At 39.0% G+C, this 27,019-nt stretch overlaps 1 pseudogene; it reads left to right on the forward strand.

The window, feature by feature from the left end:
* Nucleotides 1-6,456: 6,456 nt before the first annotated feature.
* On the forward strand, nucleotides 6,457-15,769 carry LOC110209606 (COMM domain-containing protein 7 pseudogene; annotated as a pseudogene).
* Nucleotides 15,770-27,019: the final 11,250 nt, after the last annotated feature.

The raw sequence follows: 27,019 nt of genomic DNA on the forward strand, positions 1-27,019 counted from the left end.
GGTGGTACAGTGGATAGAGTACTGGCCCTGGATTCAGGAGGACCTGAGTTAAAATGTGACCTCAGACACATACCACTTACTAGCTATGTGACCCTGGGCAGGTCATTTAACCCCATTGCCTAGCAAAAAAATAAAATAAAATAAAATAAACTATCAAGTGTATAAAGGGGGATAATGTGTCATAATCCTGGAAAGATAGGCTACAGCCAGATTTTCTTTAAAAGCTAAATGCATTTTGTCTCAGTGACTATGGGGAGTCAATGGAGGTTCTTGCTCATGAGAAGGTAGAATTGTACTTTTGGAGGATGAATATTTTTTAAAAATTGTATTTTATTGTAAAATATTATATACCCTGTGTCTTTAACATTACAGTCATTTCTGGGAGTTGGGGGAGATTCCCCTCCTCTTCTACTCTACCATGCCCACTTTTTTCCCATTGAAACCAGTGCTATGCTGGCAAATGTTTAATAAACAGCTCTCTGAAAACTGCATGACACACTTTTAGTTTTAATCTGCATTATTAACATTTTCACCATCACTTTTGTTGTTATTCAGTTGCGTCCAACTCTTCATGACACCATTTGGGGTTTTCTTGGCAAAGATACTGGAGTGGTTTGCCATTTGCTTCTCCAGCTCATTATTACAGATGAGGAAATAGAGGCAAACAGGGTTAAGTGACCTGCACAGGGTCATATAGTTAGAAAGTGTCTGAGTCTGGATTAGAACTTTCTTAAGTCTAGACAAAACAATAAATCAAGTGTTTGCTGATTTCTGAGCTGTAAATAGTTCCACAAAAATTTAACAACGGAGCCTTTACGGCAGAGAGAAACTAGCTCTGATACACCCCTTCTTCTAACACAAAAACCTGCTGAATAAAAACATCCACTACAGAGACGAACCTGATAATGAACGCAACATGCTTCTCTCTGACAAAAGCAGGGAAGTATGGTTCGGTATCTGTTCTCAGGGACCATTTCTGTCTTTTTATTTGTTCAGAAGTTCCTTTTATCAGTCTTTTCATTGATTTTGTCATCTTTTTATATTCTTTATTTTTATTGTTCTTCATAGTTCTTTTGGTTCTGCTTATTTCACTTATTTGATCATGTAAATCTTTCCAGGTTTCTTTGAATTAGTAGGATGATTTTTTTGTCAACTGTGTGGAAGATGGATTGGACAAGGGAGATACTGGAGGCAGTGAGGCCAATTGAAAGACTATTACTATAGTGCAGGTGACAACAGCTTGAGTTAGGATGATCTCTGCCTTGCAAGAGGAGAAACAAAAACATATGAAAAACACTGTGAAAACAGAATCAACAAGATTTGTAATAGGAGGAAGATTGAGCAGCTGAGGGCTATTCTGAAGTTGCAAAATCTGACCGATCACAAGGACCATGGTTTCCTTAGCATAAACAGGGATTCTGGGAAGAGGGATTGGTTTAGAGGGAAAGACAATGAGTTTGGACAGCTGAATTTCAGGCATGGATGGGACATCCAGATGGAGATACCTAACAGGCAGTTAGTTGGCAGTGCTGGGCTGGTGTTCAGGTGAGAAACTTAGACGGGATATATAGACGTGGGAATATAAGTACCTTCCCCTCCGAAGGCTGACTTTATCTACTGTGTTTCTATATTGTATGTACCTGGTTATTTACATGTTGTCCTTCCATTAGAATGTGAGGTCCTTGAGGGCAAGGGCTGTTTTTGTAGATAAAGCTCTAGACTTGCAGTCAGAAAAACCTTGGTTTGCATCCCACCCCCAGAGAGTAACTCCCTGTGTGAACTTGGTCCAATCACATAACCATTTTGGGGCTAAGTTTCCTCATCTATAAAATAAGGGAGTTGGATTTGGTTACCCATAACGTGTCTTCCATCTCTCAGTCCATGATATTACAATCTTTTAAGGCTTACCTCAAATGATACCTCTTTTGGGAAGCCTCTCCTATACTCACAGTCAGAAATGAGCTTTTCTTCCTCAGATTTCTTGTAGCACTTTGCACATCTCTTCCATCTCATTTTGCATTTTAGTAATAATGTTGCGCGTCTCCATTTATGTTATATCACCTCTGCTAGGTTCTAAGCTCTACTAGGGCAGCGAGCCTGTGCAATATTTTGTGTATCTCTCAGAGGCTAGCACAAGCTTTTCACATAGTTGTCCAATGCAGTCGCCAGACATATGTGAAGTGTCCATTATGTGCCAAGCAATAGGTACACAAAGCCAAGCCAAAAATGAAATAGTTCCTTCTCTCAAGGGTGCTACTTCACAGAAGAGTGAAGGAATGACTGATGGAATGAATGAATGAATGAAGTGAGTGAGTCAAAAAAATTCTGAGAGTGAATTGACCTATTCTACTGAGGTAGTGTTTTGTTTTTTATTTTTTATCTTTATTTGTTTGTTTTTTTGGATAGCAATGAAGTTTTCTGTTCTTTGTGGTGACTTTTGGTGGCAAATATTTACTGTTCTACCTGTATCACCTTAAAGAAATTAAAAGATGGGCAAATTAAAATACTTATAGTCCTACAGACCTGCTGGTGTAACACAACAATCCTGATTCACTTGCAGTTAAGAACCCCCGCTTTCTCAGATCACTGGGTAGAAAGAAATATCATACCTTCTTACCAAGTGAGTAAGCTCCACCAAAGAGGGAAAATAATTACATTGGGAAGGAAATAGAGGGAGAGAAAAAGCATGAGAGGATAAGGGGGAGAGAAAGTGAGATTCAGAGACCAAGACAGAAGGAAATGGAAAGGAGGGAGGTAGGGAGTGACAAACAGAGAGACACAGAGAGAGGAAGGAGGTAAGAGAGGGAAGACGAGTGGAGGAAGGGGAGAGAAAGATGAGAGAGAGGATAGAAGGAGAAGTGGGAGAGGGAAAGAAGAGGAGAGGAGAGAAGAGGGGAAAGAGAGGGGGAGAGGGAAAAAATTAGAGGGGGGGAGAGAGGGAGAGGAAGAAGAAGAGGGAGAAGAAGAAGGAGAGGGAAAGAAAGAGACTTCCATTGCTACATCTGGGCTGAGATGTACTACTAAGGAGAATACCCCAATGTTTCCTTCTATCTTTTCTCTACATCCTGAAGTTATCTATTAAATCATTGTTCTCTGGCACTGTCTTATCAACAAGCAGATCTGTTCCTTGATATCTATTATTTTTCCATATCACAATATTTGAAATCAAACTGTAAATCAATTTGTCAGAAGTCTCTTTCAAAGTGAAGGTACACTTTATTTTGTGCAATAGACACATCCTTGAAAAAGATCTATTTATATCTAATTTTAGCAAACCATCATATTTTAAATGTGATTGACAGCATAGTACATATAGCACTGGACTTGGAATCAGGAATACTTAAGTTTATATACTGCCTCCTATTCTCACTGAATGACTCTGAGCAAGTCATAATCTTTCTCAACCTCAGTTTCTTCATCGGCAAAATGGGGATAATAGTAGCACCTATTTCACTGAGTTGTTGTGAGGATTAAATGAGATAACATGCTTCAAAAGCTTTAAATATTATGCAAGCATCAGCTATTATTATTATTCAAATGTGGTATAAATGCACTAAGGCTAGCTCAACTCTCAATAGTATCACACATTTTCATAAAGCAGCAATTTCTTTGCAACATGAATAATAGCCAATTTTGGAAATTTAGATTTTTGCAGATGAGATTTTAAAGCAAGACACATAAATCCTTTATGTGGTCCTGTCTCTGGCTATATCTTACCATTGACCTCAACTGCAGCACTACTAATTGGCAAGCTTCACTGCTTGGACCTCTGCTCTTTTCTGTGAACCCTACGTCCCTTAGAGAATTCACCTGCTCTCACAGGTATAGAGCTATATATGTGTGTGTTTTATCTCCTCCAATTAGACTATAAGCACCTCGTGATCATGGACTGTTTTTTTCTTTTCTTCTGTTCACTTAGTGCAATGTCTGGCATACCCTAGGCGCTTAATGCATACTCGTTGATTAATTGATTAACTTCATTTTCCTGCCTCTCCATCTTATGGACTCCTTGAGGAAGAGGTCACATTTCATATCTCTTTGTAAAAGCTGCAGGTAATAAAAATCATGAACAGATTTCTAACCTTTTAGTTTGTGTTTTCACTATGTTAACTAGGCAAGTCCTCAGATGACAGACACACAGTTCATTTCCAGGCACATATTCAAGTTCTTTCAGCCATACTAAGCTTTCCTTCCAAGGGCAAAATCTTTGAGAACCAAGGATTACTTCCATGCCACGAGAAGTCATCACAGTAAGACTGTAGTAGATGGCATATTTCTTAGGCAGAGCAATAACTATTGAATGAATATTGAATGACTGAGTAATTTCTTAATAACTGAAGCTATCCAAAAGAGAAGGGGCTACCTTAGAAAGATAATAGATTCTCACTCTATGGCTGTCTTCAGGCAAAGTCTGAATGACCATGTATTCAGTATGTTGTAGAGCAGTGGTGTCAAAGTCAAATAGAAATGGGAGCCAATAAGCCATATATGTAGGATCCTTTCAGGCCACATATTGATAAAAAAAAAAACAAAACAAAACCATATATTAATACTATCTATGTTTTATTTTCTTTTTCTTTTATTGAATATTTCCCAATTGCACTTTAATCTGTTTTGAGCCACACCCAAGAGTGTTTTGGGCTGCATGTGGCTTGTGGGCCACGTGATTGAAATTTCTGGTATAGAGGGTTCTTGATCAAGCAAAGGTTAGACTAGATGCCATTTGAACAACCTTTCCTGTTCTGAGACTCTGTGATTCTGTAATTTTATTCTTATTCTACTACTCTCCACATCTCCTTCCATCCAGGCTTTATAGAACTCCTCTATCAGATGAGACAGATCCTTCCACTCACAAGATGGCTTCTGGAAGATTCGAGTCATTACCCAAAAGCTGACAGCATTGACTTTTTAAGTAAAGAATGGCACAAATCCTTGGGGATAGGTTGGGCTTAAATCTATATTGTTATCTTTCCTGATGGCATGAGGTTGCCCTGGTCACATGGAAACCTATATCTTGGCACTTGGAGAAAAGATTCTGTCCAATCTAGAGATACTGAGTGCAATGAAGCTACTTGAAGATTCCTGGTGTTTCATGGTCTTGGTTGCTGACTTACTTTGAAAGGAAAGGATTAACTCTTCAAAACATTTACTACCAAGATGCTTTAGTAATTCCTAGGATTGGCTTCTAAACCAAGGGTACCCTTGCATATTTACACAGTAACTGTTAATTATATTGCTCTGGGATTTGATGGAAATGAGACATTTCTGTGTCTTTCCAAATCCTGTCACTTAATTGTCACTTGTGGAGGAATTCATTAAAGTACTTGCTAATTCATATGCAAGAGTTAAAAAGCTTTTCAGCTCCAATCAAGTTCCAAACCAGTTTATTTGCTTTTTTATGATGATTGAAACCATGTACACTTTAAATAACCTTATGTTCAACACTTGGCAATATGAATTTCACTTGACTTCTTGTCTTGAGGTCAAGCACATTAATCAGGGCTTCCATCATTAACTAAGTTTCCTTTTCTATAAAAAATTATGATCACTTGCTATAAATGAGTCATGAAGTTTTAATAAGTTTTTGCCAGTGTGGAACTGCTAAACAGTAATTATGACATATACTATGTGGATAGTTTGTTTCACAACATAAATTTGGCTTAATGTCGGTAAAAATACAAAAGAACACCAAATAATTAATTAGTTTTAGCTATGGATATGAAATGACCTTTTCTGGGGGTAATATCAATTAAAAGAAAATTTTTGTTGTTGTAGATGGAACTATTAGGTTTGGGGTCTTGTGGATCCAGAAGTCTTTATGTGAACGTCAGCTCTATGGTTTCCCTTTCTCCATCAACCAAACATTTATTAAGTGCCTGCTATGTACCAGATACTGTGCTAAGTGTTGGGGATACAAAAAGAGGCAAAAGATACTCCCTGGCCTCAAGGAGCTTATCATCTAATGGGGAAGGGGGAACAACATATAAACAAATGTTTACAAATTAAGTAGAATAAATATTTTTATTTACAAATAAAATGTTTATACAAGATAAAGAGGAAATAACAGAGAGAAGACATTAGAATTAAGGATTGAAGAAGGCTTCCTATAGAAGGTGGGATCTTAGTTTGGGACTTAAAGGAAACCAGAGAGATCAATAATCAGATTTCAGGAGGGAGAAGCTCCAGGCATGGGAGACAGCCAGAGAAAATGCCAGAGCTGAGAGATGGAATGTCTTGTCCATGTAACATCTAAGAGGCCAGCGGCACTAAATCAGAGTACTTTTCAGGGAATAAGGTAGAGGACTGGAAAGGTAGGAGGGGGCTAGGTTATGAAGGTCTTTGAATGTTCCTGGAAGCAATAGGGCTTCACTGGAGAGAGTAGGGGAGTGACATAATCAGACCTGATTTCCTTTAGGAAAATCACTTCATCAGCAATAGTCCAGACTCAAGGTGATTATGGTCTACACTAATGTTGGTGGTATCAGAGGAAAGAAGGGGGTGTATTTAAAAGATGTTGCAGAGATGAAATCGACAGGCCTTGGCAACAGCTTGAATGTGGCACCGGGTGAGAGATAGTGAGAAATCCAGGATGACGCCTAGTTTGAGAGTCTGAGGGACTGGGAGGACAATGTTGTCCTCTACAGTCATAGGGAAAGTAAGAGTGGGAAAGGGTTTAGGTGGAAAGATGATGTGTTTCATTTTGAACATGTTAGTTTAATATGTCTATTAGATATCCAATTCAAGATGTCTAAAAGACAAATGAAGATGTGAAATTGGAGGTGAGTAGAGAGATTGAGGTACAAAAGGTAGTTTTGGGAATCATTAGCATAAAGACGGTAAGTAAATCCATGGGAGCTGATGAGATCACCAAGTGAAGTTATAGAGAAGGAGAAGAGGGCCCAGGACAGAATCCTGAAGGACATCAATAGTTAGAGGGCATGACCTGGAAGAAGATTCCTAGGAAGAGGAAAAATGCCACAGATCTTTTTCTAAAAATCTATGAGTTGGAACCTGACGGGTGCAGGCCTGTGACCGTGAGGTGCATGTTTCACACTGTACCCCATCCCCAAGTAGAGAGGGAATGATATGTTACACTTGAACCAGCTCAGAGGGAGCACTTTGCAACACTGACCCAAGTGATTTTCTACATCTTGGTTCAATCCAAGGAGGTTGAAACATTCCTGACTAAACTGTCTAATTTTGCTGCCACCAATCTGATCAGCCTTGGGCCCTTAAGGAATATCATGAAAAGCCTTTTCCTAGTGCCTAATGGTGCCTTGAAGAAGAATATGACTGCCGAGCAGGTCAGAGTAGATTTCATTACTCTGGGGCTCAGTGAAGAGAAAGTTGCTTATTTTTCTGGGAAGTGGAAGCAGAAATCTCCCACGCTTGCATGATGGGCAATAGGACAGACATTGATGATCAACCAGATTATAGTTAGGGAAGAAAATTTGGAGTGACATCAGGGAGCAGTGAACTGCAGAAAATGGGGAATATTTTTGTACGATTGAAGTTGATGGTTAAAAAAGAAAACTAGTCTGAAAATGTGTATATAGAGTTAACCCTACTGCAGTTCTATAACTTCCTGAATGAGATAGAAAGTATTTGAGCCAAATGGAGTGTTTCTGCTGAAGGTGCAGGAAGAAGATCCCAAGGCACAACTTGCTTACCCTTGAGGCTTGCTCTGTAATAGCACAAGGGGTGGTGTGTTGCCAGAAAGGGTCACAATTTATACAGGGGAGCTGATTACAATTACCACATAAACTCATGTTTCAAGGAATAACCACTCATCACACAAGCCATGTCTCAAAAATTTAAACCATGGGAATCCTATTTTTGAGAGGGAGAGAAATGGAGCCTATTTGTGACCCTTCTCTCACCCTCCGGAACTCGAATTTTTCAGATTTCCAAGCTCAGCACTTAGTTAAACTATAGAACAGAGTTAACCCAAAATTAGGCAGGTGGTAGAGGTGGGGGCAGGAACCTCACCATCAGCATCCTGAGAGTAAGACTCTGAAACAAACAAAATAAAATGCATTTACCATGTATAGTGGGGATTCTATTTTATGGGACCCTGTTTTAATTATATATCTGTATGTAAACCCAAGGTGGCTCCTCTTTCTTTTTTTTTTTCAATAAAACTTTTAATTCTTTTAAGAATATTCAAATTATAACAAATTATACTCTTTCTTTCTTTAGAAAAATAAATTTCATTTTAGCCCACTTTGTTCTGTCAGGCCTCTTTTCATTGCTGTAGTTGCAAGGTTCTTCATTGTATGGTTATGGAAATTAAATTTTTGTCTTGCATTAAGAGGAAGTGGGGAGAAAGGTCAGGGAGGATCACAGGTAACTCCTCTTTCAAAGAATTCTGTTCTTTGGAGGCCTTGACTCAGTCTCTCCTTCTGCATCTGCCCTGTGAGAGTCATGACCTTCTAAGTCACCTCAAGAGTCTTTTCCCCTGGCTAAGTAGCCACTGAGCAGAATTCTGCCTTAACTAAGTGTATAATAAAGAGTTTGAAGAAGAGTTCTTGATGAGTTCCCAGGACAATATGCCCCAGTCAAGGGGAACCATGACAGCCCAGGTGCTCTCATCCTATGCTCCCTTGGAACTGCCTATGAATAGCCCCTGAAAGAGGTGGAGGGACCCATTGCACATAGGAGGTATAACAGCATCACAGGGGAAGGGTAGGCCCTTGGCAAGGGCTGCTATGACAACTTGTTCAAAGAAGTGGTGATCTTGGGCTAGAAGAGAAGTACTAATGTCTGTTTCACCTAGCATGGAGAGGAAGTCTTCTCATCCAAATGTTAGTGCCTGGGGGCAAAGCTGTGATTTCTATGCCCTAATTACTGATCTGGCTACTACTGCTACCTCTACTGCTACCATTACCACCACCACTACTACTACCACTACTGCTACTATTATTACTACTACCACCACTACCACTACCACCATCACTACTACTACTACTACTACTACTACTACTACTACTACTACTACTACTACTACTGCTACTACCCACCACCACTACTACCATCACCATTGCCACTACTACTATTACCACTGATACTAGAACCTATTTGATTACTACTAAGGCTACAATTGTTTGATCATTATATAGCATTTTGAAATTTTAAAGTACTTTATCTCATTTTTATCTAGTGATCACTGTCTGGAGTTTAAGGTCCATAGATCACAAGCCCCAATTTGTGGTTTATGTAGGGGATTTGGTTCATGTATTCTTTCTTCTACAATGTTTTTCACATATGTCCTTTCCTCTCTGTTCTCATTGTCACTAACCTGATTTAGTCTTGTGAATTTATTCCACAAGCATTTATTAAGCACTTAATATACACAAAGATTGTACATTAGGGAGGTGCAAAGGTGAATAAGCCTTTCCTTGCATTGAAAGTATACGCAGACCAGGAAAGAGTTAAGGCATGTGCACAAAGAACCACATCCATATGTAAAAATCTGTTGAAATCCTCACAGTTTAGGGAGAAGGTGGAAGATCAAGGATAGTTTCATCAAAGATGTGGCATTTGGTCTGGGCCTGAAAAATTGAGTAGTAAATAACAAATGGGAACAGTGGGGAATAGCATTTCCAGAGGAAAGAACTGCATAAAAAAAATAAAAAAGCAAGGAGTCAGGGAAACTATGGGATCATGTTCAAGAAATAATGATTATTACAAATTGTTGCTTAAGGCACATGGCATAAGAAAAGTAGATAAAGCAGGTGAGGCAAATTGGGGACAGATTATAGAGGCCATTGAATGACAGGATAAAGAATTTGGGCTTTGTTTGGAGATAATGTAAAACCATGGAAAGATTTCGAATACTAGAATACCATGAATCGGAGTCATTTTAGGAAGATTAACTTGTACAGCATGGATGGGGTAGGAGGAGTTATTGAGAGATAAGAAAGGCCTGAGTAGGGTTGAGGTAGTGAGAATAAAGAAGAAGGACTACAACTGATAAGACTAAATGATTGAAAGAAGGAATAAAGGAAACAGAAGACTCAAAGATGATGATTGACACTTCAGGCTTGGGTGATTAAGAGGACTGACTGATTGATCAATTCAGAGGATAGTGGTACCTTTGACAAACAGAGAAAACAAGAAGTGGTTTTGGACATGTCGAGCTTGATGGCATAGAAGGACAGTCAAATGGAACAGTACAGTGGGAGTTAATTAATTAAATGTCATTTCTATAACACTTTGGAGTTTGTAAACTTTACATACATGATATCATTTGAACCTCATAAAAGATTGGTGAGGTAGGTACTGTAGGGAAGGAAGGAGGGAATACACAGTTGTGCAGCACCTACAATGTACCAGGCACTGTGATAAGTGCTGGTAATAAATATTATCTCATTTGATCCTCATAACAACCCTGTAGAGCTAAACATTTTTATTACTGTTGAGGAAACTGAGGCAAACGGAGGTTAAGTGACTTGCCTTAAATGACTTAAGGGTCACACAGCTAGTAAATGTCTGAGGCTGGATTTGAACCCAGGTTTTCCTGAGGCCAGGCCCAGTGCCCTATCCATTGTGCCACCAGCTGCCTCCTAATAATATTATAAGTATTATTACTTCCATTTTACAGATGAAGAAACTGAGACTCAGAGAAGTTAAGCTATCTAACATTTGGTGAAACAGGGAGTATCAGAGGCAAGATTTGAATCCATGTCTTCCTGACTCCAAGTCTGGCAGGCTTGGGAATGTCTTGAATATACATATTGCTAGAGCTATAGGTATGGAAAATATCTATAACCACATAGTTGACCCTGTGATTCAGGGTGTTCCAATTTTCCAGTTTCTGAATGAAATTGAGAAAGGTTGTACATTTAGAGATTAAAGTAGAGTATTACCTTCCTGAGCTAATTTCAATAATTCGTGTTCAACTGAAGCAGGATTTAGGAGACCTGGGTTCTAGTTCCAGTTCTGCCATTGGCTGTTTGTGTGATGCTAGACAAGTCACCTTGGCCTCCATTTTCTCCTCTGTATGACAAGGTGATTAAAACACCGAGATCCATCTCCTAGGATTCACTGTGTGCAGAATACTGTAATAAATGATGAAGAAGGAGTGGGTAGGTGGCATAACGGATAGACCACCAGCCCTGAAGTCAGGAGGACCTGAGTTCAAATGTGACCTCAGACACTTACTAGCTATGTGACTGTGGGCAAGTCTCTTAACCCTGATTGTAGTTAGAAAGAAAGAAACAAACAAACATAAGTGATGAGGAAGCTACAAAGAAAGATAACACATGACCTTTGCCATCAAAGAGTTTAGTATAGTCAGGAGAGAGACTGGAAATAGGTTAATAATAATAGTAGCCAGTGTAAGATAAATAGTAAATGGGGGATTCAGACAACAAATGCTTTTCTGAGGAGAGAGAAGCATCTGTGGATGGGGGTGAATAGGGGCTTTTCTTCAGAGAAGAAGGAAAGGTAGACAGGTGTAGAGGATCAGGGCTGTACTTGGAGTCAAGTGTTTGAATCTCTCTTCTGACTCTTAATAGCTGTGTGATTCCGGATAAGACACTTGGCTTTTCTGATATTCAAATTCCTCATCTGTAAAGTGGGAATACTAATGCTAGTAGTACCTATTGTTGGGGGCAGCAAGGTGGTGCAGTGGATAGAGGACCAGGCCTAGAGTCAGGAAGACTTATCTTTGTGGCTTCAGATCTGGCCTCAGATCTCATGACTTACTAGCTGATCCTGGCCACATCACTTAACCTTGATTGCGTCAGTTTCCTCAACTATAAAATGAACTGGAGAAGGAAATGGCCAACCACTCCAGTATCTTTACCAAGAAAACCCCAAATGGGGTCACGGAGAGTAGGACAGGACTAAATAATAACAAAAGCTCGACATGTCCAAAACCACTTCTTGTTTTCTCTATTTGTTGTGGGGATCAGAGGAGATAGTGTGTATAAAACTCTTTACGCAAAAAGCATTAACATGAAAGCAAGTCCTTCGTTTGCATCAAATAAGCTAGAAGAATTTGAAGAGCATGGGGTCACAGACAATACTAGGAATTCTCTTTGGAGTTTTAATGCTAGCAGGGGGATTTTCACAGAGCTACTATGAAGAGGGGGTCTTCTATGGAAGTAGAGTATTTGATCAATTACAAGGTTTGATCTGAGGGGTGCTGGTAGGGCCAGTCTGCCCTAAATATTTCCCTAATCTATATAATATGTAATAATATAATATATAATATATAATGGCCTGAAATGCCATTATTAAAGAATCATTTCTTTGAAATCTTCTGTCTGTGGTCCTCTTTTAAAGTGTAAAAGTAAGAATTCTATAAATATCCATAGAATGAATGACAGAATGAATGAATTAATGAAAGAAAAAAATTCCTGTGATCTGACCCATCAAAGCACACTGAAATCTGATGGAGTTAACGAGTCTGCTTTTCTTCTGAAAAGAGGAACCCTAGATAACTTTCAAAATGGCACAATTGATCAGGGCAAGCAAGGAGACAAAGGGGAGCAGAAAAATATAGACAAATGAATAGAATTTTATTCCTGGTGAAATTCTTTTAAAAGTTATTAAAAGGATGATTTCTGAGCATTTGGGGCAGCTAGGTGGTACAGTGGATAGAGTGCTGGGCCTGCAGTCACAAAGACCTGAATTCAAATCTGACCTCAGACACTTATTAGCTGTGGGACCCTGGGCAAATCATTTAACTATGTTTGCCTCAGTTTCCTTATCTGTAAAATGAGCTGGAGAAGGAAATGACAAACCACTCCAGTATCTTTGCCAAGAAAAGCCCAAAAGGGGTCACAAAGAGTTGGACGTGACTGAGATGACTGAACAACAGCAATCATTGTGAGCATTTAGGAAGGAATGTAGGAATCACTAAAAAGCCTACATGGCTTCATGAAGAATGGGTCTGTTATGTCACATTACCCTAAATTCCTGTTTTTATAGGGTAACTGGACTAGGGTAGATCAGATACATTAAGGAGATGTCATACACTTATAGTAGATTTCAGCAAAGCTTTTGACCAAGTCCCTCATGCTCTCCTTGTTGTGGATAAAGGACATATATAATAGATGAGAGTATAGTTATGAGAATTATGAACTGGCCTTAATCCAAAGAATAGTCATTATTGGGTTTGATGTAAACTTGGAGAAAGGTCCCTGGGATCTGTTCTTAGCGCTGTGCTTTTCAGTGTTTTTGTTAATTATTTTGATGGAGGCATAAAAGGAATGCTTGTCAAATTTTCAGGTGTCATAAAGCTAGAAGGAATAGCTAATAGGTTGGATGGTAGGCTCTAAAGAAATCTCACAGGCTAGAACAATGGGCCAAATCTAATAAGATGGAACTTAGCAGGGATAAGTGGAAAGCACTTGGGTTCAAAAAACTAATTTCAATGTAAAGGTTTGGGGACGTGAGGCTAGACAGGTTTGCGTCAAAATCCGGAGTCTTAGTGGACTCGATGAGTCAACAGTATAATATGGCAGCCAAAAAAGCAAATGCTATTATGTGGCACATTAAGGCAATGATTGAATTCATGGGGGGAGGTGAGTGTTCTGTGATAATCAGCCATGGTCACATCACATCAGGAATACTGTATTCAATTCTGGGCTTGGCATTTTAGGATATTTATTGACAACCTAAGAGGGCAACCAGTGTAATGAGAGGAATAAGATTGCACAAAAGGAGCAGACAAGAGACTTAAGGCAGAAGAAGAATTGGACTTGCTCAGGTTGGTCCCAGGAAGCAGAACTTGAGGAGATGGGTGAAAGCTGGAGAGAGTCAGCTTTGGGGTCAGTATCAATGAATCAATCAATAAGCATTTATCAAATGCCTGCTTTGTGCTAGGCATCATGCTAGATACTGGGGATACAGAAACAGAAATGGACAGTCCTTGCCTTCAGGATGCTTATATTCTATCAAGTATATAAGTATGCAAAATAAATACAAGGCAATTTACTTATTCATTCATTCATTTATTAACCCAGTCACTCATTTATTTATTTGTTCATTAATTTCACTCTCTGTCTCTCTCTCACTGCCTCTCTCTGTCTGTCTCTATCTCTCTCTCCCTCTCTCCCTGTTTGTTTATTTACTTATTGAGGGAGAGGGTAAGTACCAGCAAGTGGGTGATGGAAAAGGTCTCTTGAAGAAGGTGGCACTTGAACTGAGTTTTTGTTGTTGTTGTTGTTGTTTTGGCAAGGCAATCGGGGTTAAGTAACTTGCCTAGGGTCACACAACTTGAACTGAGTTTTGAAGGAAACTAGGGGTTCTTAGAAACTGGGGTTAAGAGGGAGTAAATTCTAAGCATTGAAATAAAAAAGTAAAGAGAAAACCAAAACCAAAGCAAAGCAGCCTTTTATCAATTAGAGCTGCCTGATGGGTAGCCCCAGGGAGGTCAACTCCTGTTGGAGATCTTTAAGTATGGACCCGGAACATTGGATTTCTGGCTGACCACTTGTTAGAAATAATATAGATGGGATCAAGGATGGGTTAGACCAGGTTGCCTCTGAGGTCTCTTTCACTTCTAAGTTTTTATGTTTCTGTGAAAGAGAGGAAATAGATGCAGAAGGTTAAGTTGAAAAATGCTTACTTAGCAATATTGTAGAGCTTATGTAGCCATCAGCCATGACCACAGCTACAGAGAAAATCTGATGATCCCCAAACACTCCCATTCAAGGCCTGGCAGAATCTCTCTTACTAACTTGAGACTGTGCAAAGGCACCTCTTTAGTCACTTATTTTGGGGACATGTTTCCATAATTAAGGAAAGAGAATTCTGCTAACAATCAGTGGGACCAAAGAAAAAGGCTTATTCTTTGCTGTTGTTATTCTGAAATGCCATCTGTCTCTGGTGCTTCACATGATAGAACTCAGCATTCCGAAAGAAAAAAAAATTAAAAACATTAATTAATTAAAAGAGATATTTACCTTCCAAAGGGTTTGTCAGCTAGTAAAATGTGTTTCCAATTCAGCTTCAGACTCCTGTAACTCCTGTCTTTATATATCATTTGTGATTTATTATATACTATCTTGTAAATATTGATCATTTACTTATGTCCCTTAAAGAGATTGGGAACCCTGAGTTTGATACATTTATATGTGTGTGTATGTGTGTGTGTGTGTGTGTGTGTGTGTGTGTGTTTCCCCCTTCAGCAGGATGTGTAGCCTGCCCTCTTAAATAGCATGTTGATTGATGGAAGACCTTATGTACCTCCATCACACACAGGCCCAGAAGGTATAAATAAAATCCCATCAAATGTTGAGACACATATCTTTTTTGAAGTCTCCACAAAAATGCCACCTTTTCTTGAGATTTTCTCTGTTGAACCCCATCCCCCCCGAAGCTAAACTAAAGAATTCCTGCTCCACCTCTTTCACTTATGATCTTACAAACCCTATGAAATCACTCAAATTGTATTGGTGCGAACCCCCCCCCCCAAGACGTATTGTTATAAAAGGTGGTGCTAATAACATTTTCAGCTTAGAATTCTTTAGATAATCCTTCTCTTCATTCAAGGCTCAGCTCAGGGATCAGTTCTTTCATTTAGCCTTCCCCAGTTCATCCAACTGAAAACATTGTCTCCACTTTAGATTATCCCAAAGCATTTCGTTCTACATCTCTCCTTTGGTCTCATAATTCCCCACCTAGTTTATACAGATCCCTATTCCAGGTTGGCAGAGTGGATAGAGGGGCTGCTCCTAGAGTCTAACTGGGATTCAAGTCCTGAATTTAATACAAACTAGCTGTGAGGGCTAGTTTGGACCTCTATTGCCTCTGACAAACTGGCTGTATGACTCTGGGTAAGCTCCCAAGCAGTAAGGTGGTATTCTGGACAACTCTACAACTTGTAGAGGAAGTGCCAACATGCATTGACAGGATGAGTTTCTTCATCCTGGAATTCTCTCTATTGGTGAAATTACAGGTCCAATCTTTCCCCCTTGTACTATCCATTATGTCTACAATATAGTGGGCATTTAATAAAGATTTGTTGATTTCAGTCTAATTGGCATAATGTACAGATGCCAGACCCAATATAAACTTTCATTTAATAGACAGAATTAACATAAGAAAATCTTTTCCACTTTTTATAACACCCAAATTCTCTCTATCTCTCCTGGCATCGTGATCATCTATAACTGTGTTTCTGGTAGCTTCCTAACAAATTCTTCTGACTGAAAGAGTCGAATCCTACAGCCACAGTTGTTCAGAGTTTTTAGAAAATCCTATGTAGAGGAATCTTTCAACAAATAAATCCGGTGAACAGTATTAAGGGTCTACTATGGGAAATGTGCTGACCTAGGGACTAGGGATTTCTTGTTTGTTTCTAGCCCTTTTATTTCATCAGTGTAGGGAAATTCCAAACATCGAAACACCTTCTATCTATTTATATCTTCAACTAGAGAGCTGGACAGAGTGAAGAACATTTAAGTGACTTGCTCTGAGTAACCCAGCAAGTATTTAATAGATAAGAATTTCAACCCAGCTCTTCCTAACTGGTAGGTCAGCTCTCAAGTCACATCACCAATCAGAAGCAAGCTCTACGGAGAAAAAAAAAATAGTCCCTACCTTCATGGTTTGTTGAGGGAAGAGACATAACAGTACATAAGTATATATAAAGGAATGCAAAGTAATTTCAAGAGGGAGAATTAGGAAATGCCCCAAGTAGGAGATGGACCCTGAGCTGTTCTTTAATGGAAGATAGGAATTCTATACTATGAGGCGGAGGTCCTTATAGGGATGTTTTGTACTTAGTTGTCATTAAATAATTAAGTGTGTGCCTTGCCAGTAGAAGGAACCTTAGCAAATGTTCTTCATTGCTGTTACATATGCCCAAGCAGCATTTTCCCCAAATGATTTCATCCAGGAGACCTTAGACTAAACTACAGTCTTCCCCTAGCAGAATGAAGGGAATCTTAAAAAGAAACAATTTACGACTGGAAGATATATTGCCATGGCTCTCTGGCAAAGCTACAGTCTCTGCTGCACCCATCAGAGGCCTGCCCACAGCGACGTGCACTAATCTAAGCAGGATTATTAAAACATAAATTCCTATGTCTTATCTTCCTCTCATTGGGCCCAAGCATCACGATGTTCATTAGATGGTAATATGAGGTTATATAATACAATTTTTATAACTCTCAAAGGATATTGTGGGTCAAACATTAGGATAAGATTCCAACCTTTAAGCCTAAGGGGAGTGTCATTTTTATTAAAAAAGACAACAAAGTCTAATGAGAATTATTATCAGAAATGGGCATAATAACCAAGAAATCTTCTTACAGGAGTGTTACTGTAATTCTCTTGCATATTGATGACCTGTTAGTGGCAGCAGCAAGCTTTAATAATATCCTGGGAATTTGCAAAGACTGTTCTAAATACCACCCTGTGCTTATATTCTAGAAATCAGGACTGAGGGAGTTATGTTTTATATTTAATCATGCTGCTTCCCTTATAGATATATGGGACTGTCACATCAATTCAACTTACTGCCTGAACAGTAATGGTGAAGGGGGAAATACCAGTTATTTCTATCTCTTTGGTGGTACAATAGCAAACCATGTCATGATGACTGGCAAACACTTCTGTGGGTGCTGGGGAGTTATCCTCTAGAAGTGGTGGGCATGGAGAAGTGATGTAAATAAAAATGGCAGTGTGGAAGATGGTGCATGAAAGACATTAATAACTCAATGAGTTCCCTTGGTGAGTGGCTGAATTAGAATAAGTTGAGACTATTCTGGAAAAAAATTTTGATTTCCCTTTCTCTTCCCCTTCTCCATTTTCTACTCCCCACCCCCAATCCCAGGGAATTAGTTTCCATTCTCAAATAGGGATCTCTATTTGCCCTCAAGTGCAAAGTTCAAAATAAAGCCTCAAGGTCCATAAGGTAAAATGATTTTAAGTGTGGTGTAGTGGGAGGAAAACTAGGACTTGAAGGCAGAAAATGAGGGTCATGTTGTGACTTTGATATTTGCTGTGTGACTGTGGGGAAATCACTTAACTTCTGTTGGCCTCAGTTACCTTCTCTCTAAAATGGGGATAATAAGATATACTTTTCAGTGTTGTTGGGAGAATTAAATGAGATAAAAATTGTAAAGTGCTTAGCTCAGTGCCTGGCACATAGTGGGTTATATATAAACAATAACTATCACTATTATTATTATTATTGCTATTTGGAGTCAGAAGATCAGGGTGAAGTTGTGATTTTATCATATACTGTGTGAATGTTGGTAAGTGACTTGCCCCCCTGAGCCTCAGTTTCTCACCTATAAGATAAGAATGATATTTGTACTATTTCTCATACTAGGCTGTTCTCTGGGTCAGCAGAAATTGTCTGTATAAGGTGTTTGGTAAAATAGCTAACAAAGATCCCATTGACACTAGGGCAGAAGAAGTGAGATGCTTTGCAGCCTCATTAAACCTAGCCAGTCTTTTGGCCAGTTTGCCATACTTGGCAGCTACAGTGTCTGAAGCACTCAAGTACCTTCATCCAAAGGATCATGCTGTAAGGTAGTGCAGCAGACTTTTAGGTTTAATTAGACTGTATCTGTCTGGAGTCTCCCACATTTCACCAATCAATCAAGCAACCAACAAGCCTGTATTAAGTGCTTATTATGGGCCAATCTTCTAAGCTTTGGAGATACAAAAAGAACAGTTCCTGCCCTCAAGGACTTTAATTCTAATTGGGGGGGGCAGCTAGGTGGCACAGAGGATAGTGCACCCGCCCTGGATTCAGGAGGACCTGAGTTCAAATCTGGCCTCACACACACAACAGTCACTAGCTGTGTGGCCCTGGGCAAGTCACTTAACTCCATTGCCTAGCCAAAAAATTCTAATGGGGGAGACAATACATGCACATGTAAATAGATACAGAATATATGCAAAATACACAAAAACCCCCACAAAGTTTGTTTTGTGAGAGAAAGTACCAGAAGTTGAGGAGACCAGAAAAGGTTTGGGATACATTTTTGAAAGAAACCAGGGGCAGAAATTCTAAGAGGTAGAGGTGAAAAGGGAGTGCATTCTAGGCAGGGGAGACAGCAAAAGCATGGAGCTTCACGCGCATTAGGACAGGAAGTGGATCAGTGTGACTGAATCACAAAGTACGAGAAGGGGAATCAAGTATATGAATACTGTAAAGGAAGCATTTGGGCTGGTTGTGAAAAGTTTTAAATGTCGCACAGGTATTTCTATTTGACCTTAGATGCAATGGAGCATTGCTAGAGTTTGTTTGTTGAGTTGGGGTAGGGTGAGGTATGACATTGTAAGACTGACCTACCTGAATAAAATCATCTGTACCGTCTATTTAGAGGGCAGGCTGGAGTGGAGAGAGATTTGAGGTGGGGTGACCACCGAGGAGGCTTTCCAATAGTCTAGGTGATAAGTAGTGAGGATGAGCTAGGGTGGTGGCTGTATGAGAAAGGTGAGGAAGGGATACATGTGACAGTTGTTATGGAGAAAGAAATCACAAGATTTTTCTGCCCACTGATTACAAATTACAAATTCCTATCTGTGAAGTAGGGCGGTCAGAGGACCTCAGTTCAAATCTCAACTCAGCTATTTCCTTTTCCCATGTGACCGCTTTTCTTCATCTGAGTTTCCTCATCTGTAAAATAAGGGAGTTGGCTTAGATGATCTAGAAGGGTACCTCCCAGCTCTAAGTTCTATGGAACCTTCCTTTTTGGTCTAAATATATGGTATCATTTCTCTCCTATGTCTTCCATTCTAAGAATTAATCATTTGCACTTCTTTTCTATATGGCCTTGTATTGCTAGTTATTTTTTGTGTGCATATCTTTACTTCCTAAGTAGATAATAAGCTCCTGGATTACAGGAATGATGTCTAATTCATTGATGCATTTCCCAAAGTTCCTAGCATAAGACATTTGTCCATATTATATTCCTAATAAATATTTCTCTCTACTAGTCACAATTGAACACTATGATGGGAGCTTAGGAAACAAGCATCTTGTTCACCTTAAGACACTATATAAAAGCCAGCCACTATTATTATTATTATTATCGTTGTTTTATTGCTGACAAAAATGCCTTTGACCTACTATCCATTGTTGCTAAAACTGACCTCTGGTTTCAAAAAAATCAGAAGGGAACTAAAGAACTTAAGAACGGGAAGATGATTACACTCTTAGGACTGGATTGGTTGGGTAATCTTTGCCCTTGCCATCCCAGATCAAGAGGCATCTTTTTCCTATAGGTCCTTCTAGGGAGGAAAATGCGAAGGTTAGACATTAATATCTGAAAGTTCTTTCCAGCTAATCTAAATCCTTCATGCTATAGGCTAAACCTACTTCCTGAGCACTTTTCATAAATGACGCATGGGTGGCAATTATCTTTAAAAGTGGCTATTACTGGCAAGCATAGAAGTTGACAGTCTTTTAAGTTTTCAGAAGTGTGTGTCATTATTCCATACCATATGGACTTCCTGCCCTGTCAGCCTGCATCTTTAAAAACCCATCTTGCAGCCCATCTATTTGAAATACATTTAATCCATTGTAACAGTCAGGACATCAAGGAAAAACTGTACATGCAACTTCTAATCGATACTCTAATAGAAGAAAATAACTTAAGTAAAGATGACTTGAGCATAAACTTCAGAGCAAAGACCTGACTAGATGATCTGCAAAGCCAGTCTAACCCTTGTTTTCTGTGGCTCTGTAAGAGAATGATTCCAAGCATTTCTTGGCATCAACAAAACCAAATATTTACAACCACAGCATCCTAACTGTGCAAATATATTTCCTTGAAATCTTTTGTACAATTAGAAAAGAAAGTTTTAGTGATACCTTTTAAAACCAATTAATCAGCCACTATTTATTAATCACTTGTTAGGTGCCAGGACCTGTGCTAAGCACTGGTAAATACAAAGACAAAAATAAAACAGTCCTTGCCCAAAGGCCCTTATATTCTATTGCAATGGATGGAAATAATTGGAATAATGGAAATGATGTGTATATTAACTAGTCCATATAAAACAGATACATAATAAATCCAAGATGTATTTGTAGGGAGGGAAGGAAGTAATTAGCAACTAGGGAAAACCAAAAGGACAGAAGACGTGTTTCAATATCGGTTCCTTGGAGTCAAGATTAGTTATTACAGTTGCTCAGAATTTTGCTTCCTTTAAATATTCTTTTCTTTTCCATTACTGAAATCAATTTATACGTTACTTTGGTTCTTCTTACCTTGCTCTGATCAGTAAACACATTTTTCTCATTTTCTCTAAAATTCCCCATATTCATCATGTCTTACTGCAAAATAATATTCCATTGCATTCACATACCACAATTATGCAGACATCCCCCAACCATCGGATCCTAGCTTTAGAGATGGAAGGGACTTTATAGGTCATCTACTCTACTCAAATCATTTTTACATATGAGGAAACTGAGTGACTTGCCCAAAGGCATAAAGGCAAGGGTTCCTGCCTTTTTTCCAGTTCTGTCCTACTTCAAAAAAGTACTGCTATGAATATCTAGGTATATATGAAGCTATCCTTTCTGTCTTTGACTTCCTTGGGGTATATGCCTAATGTAATTTAAAATTACATTTTCAAAGAGGCAATAAAGATCAGTTGTCCTATAAGAGCCATTATTTATTGAATTTATTCGGTGCCATTTTCTTAAAAGAGCTCTGGGCTGCATCATGAAGCAAAACAATTCTAAGCTATCTGAGAAGAGCTAATGGTGGTGGTTGGAGTTAAGTAAAACCTTCTGTTGTCCTTGCAAAATACCCTCCTCGAGAATGAACATTTGAGGGGAATGTTTTTTGCTAAATGCTTTAGCATGGAGATCTAGATGGAGGATTCAAGCTTCAATTAGAAACATCTTCTTTTTTTCATTTATTCCAGGGGAAATGCTGCCAGGGTGGTCTGATGTGGGAATCCATTAATTTTTCATGAGATGTATGCATCCTCTCTCTCTGAACCCCTCTTCAGCTCTCATCAACACGGAGGATGATTAAATACCCAAGTTAAAAGGCACATAAAAGGTACTTCTTTCAGGGGGAGGAGACAGCTCTCCATTGATCCATAAACGAGTAGCGCCTTACAATCTGAAACAAGGAGGAGGTTGACATTTTAAAGCAAAGTTTGGGGATTTGCCAACCCTAGCTCCCTTCTTCTGGATGGCTGGCTTGTGTTTGGCTCTTATTTAGTGCAAGACCAGAATAAAGAGTTTTTCAATATAGGTTGACTTGGCACATGTTTGATATAGGGGTATTTCTACTAAGAGGTTCACCTAACCTTGGAAGCACAATATAATGGATGATGTCTAAGTCTATCCTACAATTAAAGAAAGCCCTTGTAGAATCTACAAAGTATACCTAATAGTAAGACAACTGATTTGAGGCCCTAGGTAAATCAATTAAGCTCTATAAGGCTTAGTTTCCTCACCTGTAAAATGAAGGGATTGGACTGAACTATGGTTGCTTCCAGCTCTAGATCTGTGACCCCGTGATTTTTGTTGGGGGTCCTTATTCGCATCAGGCTCACTTCCTAAGGGTTAGCCTGTATTCTGGGATTGAAAAGTCCTAAATAGGCACAAACCTTGCTTCATTAAATTTCTGCCATCTTCTTATGATGACCCTGTAGAGCAAAATGCCAAGTGGAACATTGGCTAGAAGGGTGGGGGAAAAAATCAGCCACTGGTGGGGAAATACTGAAGGAAAGAAAACAGAAAAGAAATTGGTTATTTTCTTAATGTTCAATCGGGTAAGAAATATAGTGTACTCTACCTCATTTTAGATTTCCTTTTAAATCAAAGAACACTGGATTTTTGGAGGCCTTAGCATCTAATTTCAGATTTGAACAAATGGGCTTAGCCTTTGTCGTTATAACATGGATGTGCCTAGTTTAGCTTTTAATTTGCTACATCTCTATATTTCTCCCTGCTGAATTGTTCTTTTCGATTTCAGTAGCCTTTTTTTTCTCCTTGCCGATTTGCAGCTGGATTAGAAGTAAATTGCAGTGAATGTTTCAACAGATGTTAGAATCAAATGTTCATCTTAAAAAACCAAGAAAAAAATCGACATTTCATTTCATTTCAAACATCTGATACTAACATCCATCAGATAATACAAATAAAGAAAGATTAAGATCTAAGTCATTTTGCGCAAAAAATTATCTTATTCCCTTGATGTCCTCTTCCCTCCCTTTGCACCCTCCCCTACTCATTTTATTCTAATAAAAGTTACAAGAATGAGTAAGACAGAAAAGCTAGTAATCATGGACACCAGAGAGACAGCTGTGTTTCCATGCAAAGGAATTGGTTACCCATAGCTCTAATGTGTGAGATTCAACTTCATATTGATGTTTCTAACTTCAGCAGTCAAAGAATATCCATGTGCCTATTCTCACATCATAGGATCTTGGAATTTAAAACTGGAAATTTATTTAGGGACAGCTGAGTCCAATTTCCTTACTTTACAGATGAAGAAATTGAAGCCTAGCGACATAATAGTATTTGCCTAAGATAACACAGGTAAGTGAATGGCAAGGCTGTTATTCATCTTGCTCCTCCAACTCCAAATCCTGTATGCTTCCCACTGATCCATGATCATTCTGATCATTGCATCTTTATTACCTATAACATACATTGAGGGTATGTACTGGTAAATGTTTATCAACCAGTTTTCTAGGGCATAAAATGTACCCATGACACACTTGTTGTTGTTTTTGGAGGCAACTGGGGTTAAGTGACTTCCACAGGGTCACACAGCTACTACATATCTGAGGCTGGATTTGAACTCAGATATTTTTTACTCCAAGGCTGATGCTCTGTCCACTACACCACTTAGCTGCCCCCATGACACACTTTTAAGTTCAATCTACACTATTAACATTTTCCAGGATGTAACTTCTTACATCTAGGTCAGGGATAGGGAACCTGCAGCCTCAAGGATATGTATATACATACACACACACACACACACACATACACACACATATATACATATATGTACACATATGTGTTATGTACTTATGTATGTGTACATAAACATGATATATGATATGCATATATACACATACATGTATACACATGTGACCCTCCTAGGTCCTCAAATGTGGCCCTTTGACTAAATCCAAACTTCACAGAACAAATCCCCTTAATGAAAGGACTTGTTCTGTATAACTTGGACTCAGTCAAAAGGCTGCACCCAAGGACCTGGAAGGCCACATGTGGTGTGGAGGCAGAAGGTTCCCCACCCCTGATGTAGGTAATCAACAAAACAACAATTCAAGCCCTGATTTGTAGAATTTTCCTATTTCCAAAATGTAAATGCTCATCTTAAAAATTTAACAATCAGCTCTTCTGAGTAGGTAAAAGGTGGCTCCAGCCTTCTCCTGTAGTACATCCCAATCATTGAAACTACTCTTTGTGGTTGTTCAGTCATTTTAGGTGTGTCCAACTTTTCATGACCCCATTTGGGGTTTTCTTGGCAAAGTAACTGGAGTGGTTTGCCATTTCCTTCTTCAAGAAACCATGGTAAGGAGATATAATTGCAAATGGAATGTGTAACAATAGTAGGTAGCATCTACAGGTCTCTTTCTTTAAGGTTTGCAAAGCTCTTAGCATATATTACCTCATTTTATCCTTATGATAGTCCTGAGAGGAGAGAGTGATTATTATCCTCATTTTATCAACAAGGGAACTGAGACTGAGGAAGGTTAAATCACTTGCCCATGGTCCTCCATCTAGTATATATCCAAGTGGGATTTGAAACTAAAGCTTCCTGACTCCAAGTCCAGCACCAGAGGGGGCAGGATGAAAAGTGCTAGATTTGGAGTCAGGAAAGCCTGAGTTCAATTCTTGCCTCAGATACTTGTTAGCTGGTCAAGTGAACCTGGACAAGTCATTTAATCTTCCTTACTTTCAGTTTCCTCATCTGTAATATTGGGATAATAATAGCACCTACCTCCCAGAGCTATTGTCAAGATCAAATGTGATAAAATATGTAAATCACCTGTAAATCCTTCAAGCCAGGTGGCACAATGGATAGAGCCCTAGACCTGGAGTTAAGAAGACCTGAATTCTAATTTGACCAAGACATATAATAGCTGTGTGACCCTGGATGAGTGACCTGACTTCTATATGCCTGTTTTCTCATCTGTAAAATGTGGCTAATAGCACCTCCCTACCAAGGTTGCTATGAGTTTAAATTAGATAATATTTGTAAAGCTCTTTGCAAACCTTAAAGTGCTGTACAAAGGCTAGCTATTATTATTATTGAAGTGTTTTATATTTATATATGGATATATATAAATATATACACATGGATATATACATGCATATGTGTGTTATGCACTTACATATGTGCGTATAAACACAATGTACAAGAAACATATACACACACACACACATATATATACATATAGTGAGACTAGCCAGTGACAACACTCCCTGAGTCTCGGCAAAGTTTTATATGGCAAGGGATCATGTCACATTAAGTCAAGTCTACAAGCATTTATTAAACACCTACTGTGTGCCAGGAACTATGCTAGGTGCTGTTATCAAAAGTCAAAATCAGGTTCATGAAGGTTGAGACTTCCAAATCTGACCTGTGGTATAGAAGCCTTTGTTCCTGGCACCATTAAGTGGTTATGATAATTTTCAGTGCTTGACCACTGATCTTAGGTAGACTAAGGCAGACATTCTGCCATCATCTGTTAAACATCCTTGCCAGTCTAAGTGGTCACTCAGGCCTTGTTCATGAAGGTGTGCCTTGAAATTCCAGAGCTGGTGACCAAGATTCAATTCTAAATCTAGGTTTGATTTTTTTTGCACAGAAAGGGGGGAAATGCACCTAACGAGGTGAGTTGGCTTCCATGAGAACATGATATTTCTGAATCACATACTTCAAAATGTCTTCCAGAGGTCACTTAGGCTAGTCACCTTCTTGCAGCCATCCTCCCATTTCAGGCACATATAGAGGAGATTTATCTTACTCCTGAAGCCTAATGAGGGAAGGAATCCCACAAACTTTTAGTTAGTCACCAGCATTCATTAAGTGCTTACTATCTGCCAAACACTGTGCTCACTCTTGGGAATACAAATACAAGTAAAAGAAAGTGATCCACTAACCTCAGGAAGCTCATATTCTAATAGAGGAAGACAGCAAAAAAAAAAGGAAGCTGAAAAGGGGCAGGGCAACGGGAACAGAAAGAAACTACAAACTCCTTCTTTGGTCATATCCCTTAGGCTCTTAGGAGGGTCATTCCTGATGCTTTAATCAAAGTATAGATAAATTAATAGAAGAGAATTGGAAGGAACCTCCATGTTCCAATTTAAGACCAATCGAAGACCGTGAGCTTGGACAGAAATCCACCAACCACCTTCCCCCCTAAGATTCCATAAAAGTTGAAAGAAGGTGACATTGGCACAGGCTTAACATGGGGAGGAATCACTACTTTCTGAAGTTGATATCCAATATCTTTGTGCCCCTCTCAAGAAGCAACATGGTACAGTAGAAAGAGCATTGGCTTTGAATTCAGGAAAGACCTGGTTCAGATCTTACCTTTGAAACTTACTAATCTTATGACCTCATCCTTAGACCAAAGAGAACAATAGCACCTTCAAAAATTTATCAGACAGCGTGACTGTTTTTAGAGGATGTTATCCCCTGAAGGTAGTGTTTGAGAAATGAATTATAGACCTGACTGTTGAGGGTTCTTCTGGCTGATGAGAAAAGGCACCTAAAGCTTTTCCTTAGGGTTTTTTTTTTTAAATCCTGAAACTCTCCTTGTGGCTCCATCAGTCTAAAATCCCATATGCCATCTGAGAACATGATTGACTAGAATACCCACACCATTTCTCAGAATGCCTTGACTTCCCAAACAGAATGCGTCTTGGTGAGCATGAAGAGAATTGTTCAAGACTACTGTCAAAAATGCCCATGGGAACTATCCTTCTTCTCAAGGTCAAATTAGTCTTTGAAGAGTATTTGTGATTGCTGAAGGAAAATTACTTTTGACCTCCTAATGACAGGAGTCAGAAAAAGAGCTTCAATTTTTTTTT

This window comes from Phascolarctos cinereus, unplaced genomic scaffold (genome assembly GCF_003287225.1).
Source record: "Phascolarctos cinereus isolate Bilbo 61053 unplaced genomic scaffold, phaCin_HiC Scaffold_3;HRSCAF=262, whole genome shotgun sequence".
NCBI classification, from domain to species: domain Eukaryota; kingdom Metazoa; phylum Chordata; class Mammalia; order Diprotodontia; family Phascolarctidae; genus Phascolarctos; species Phascolarctos cinereus.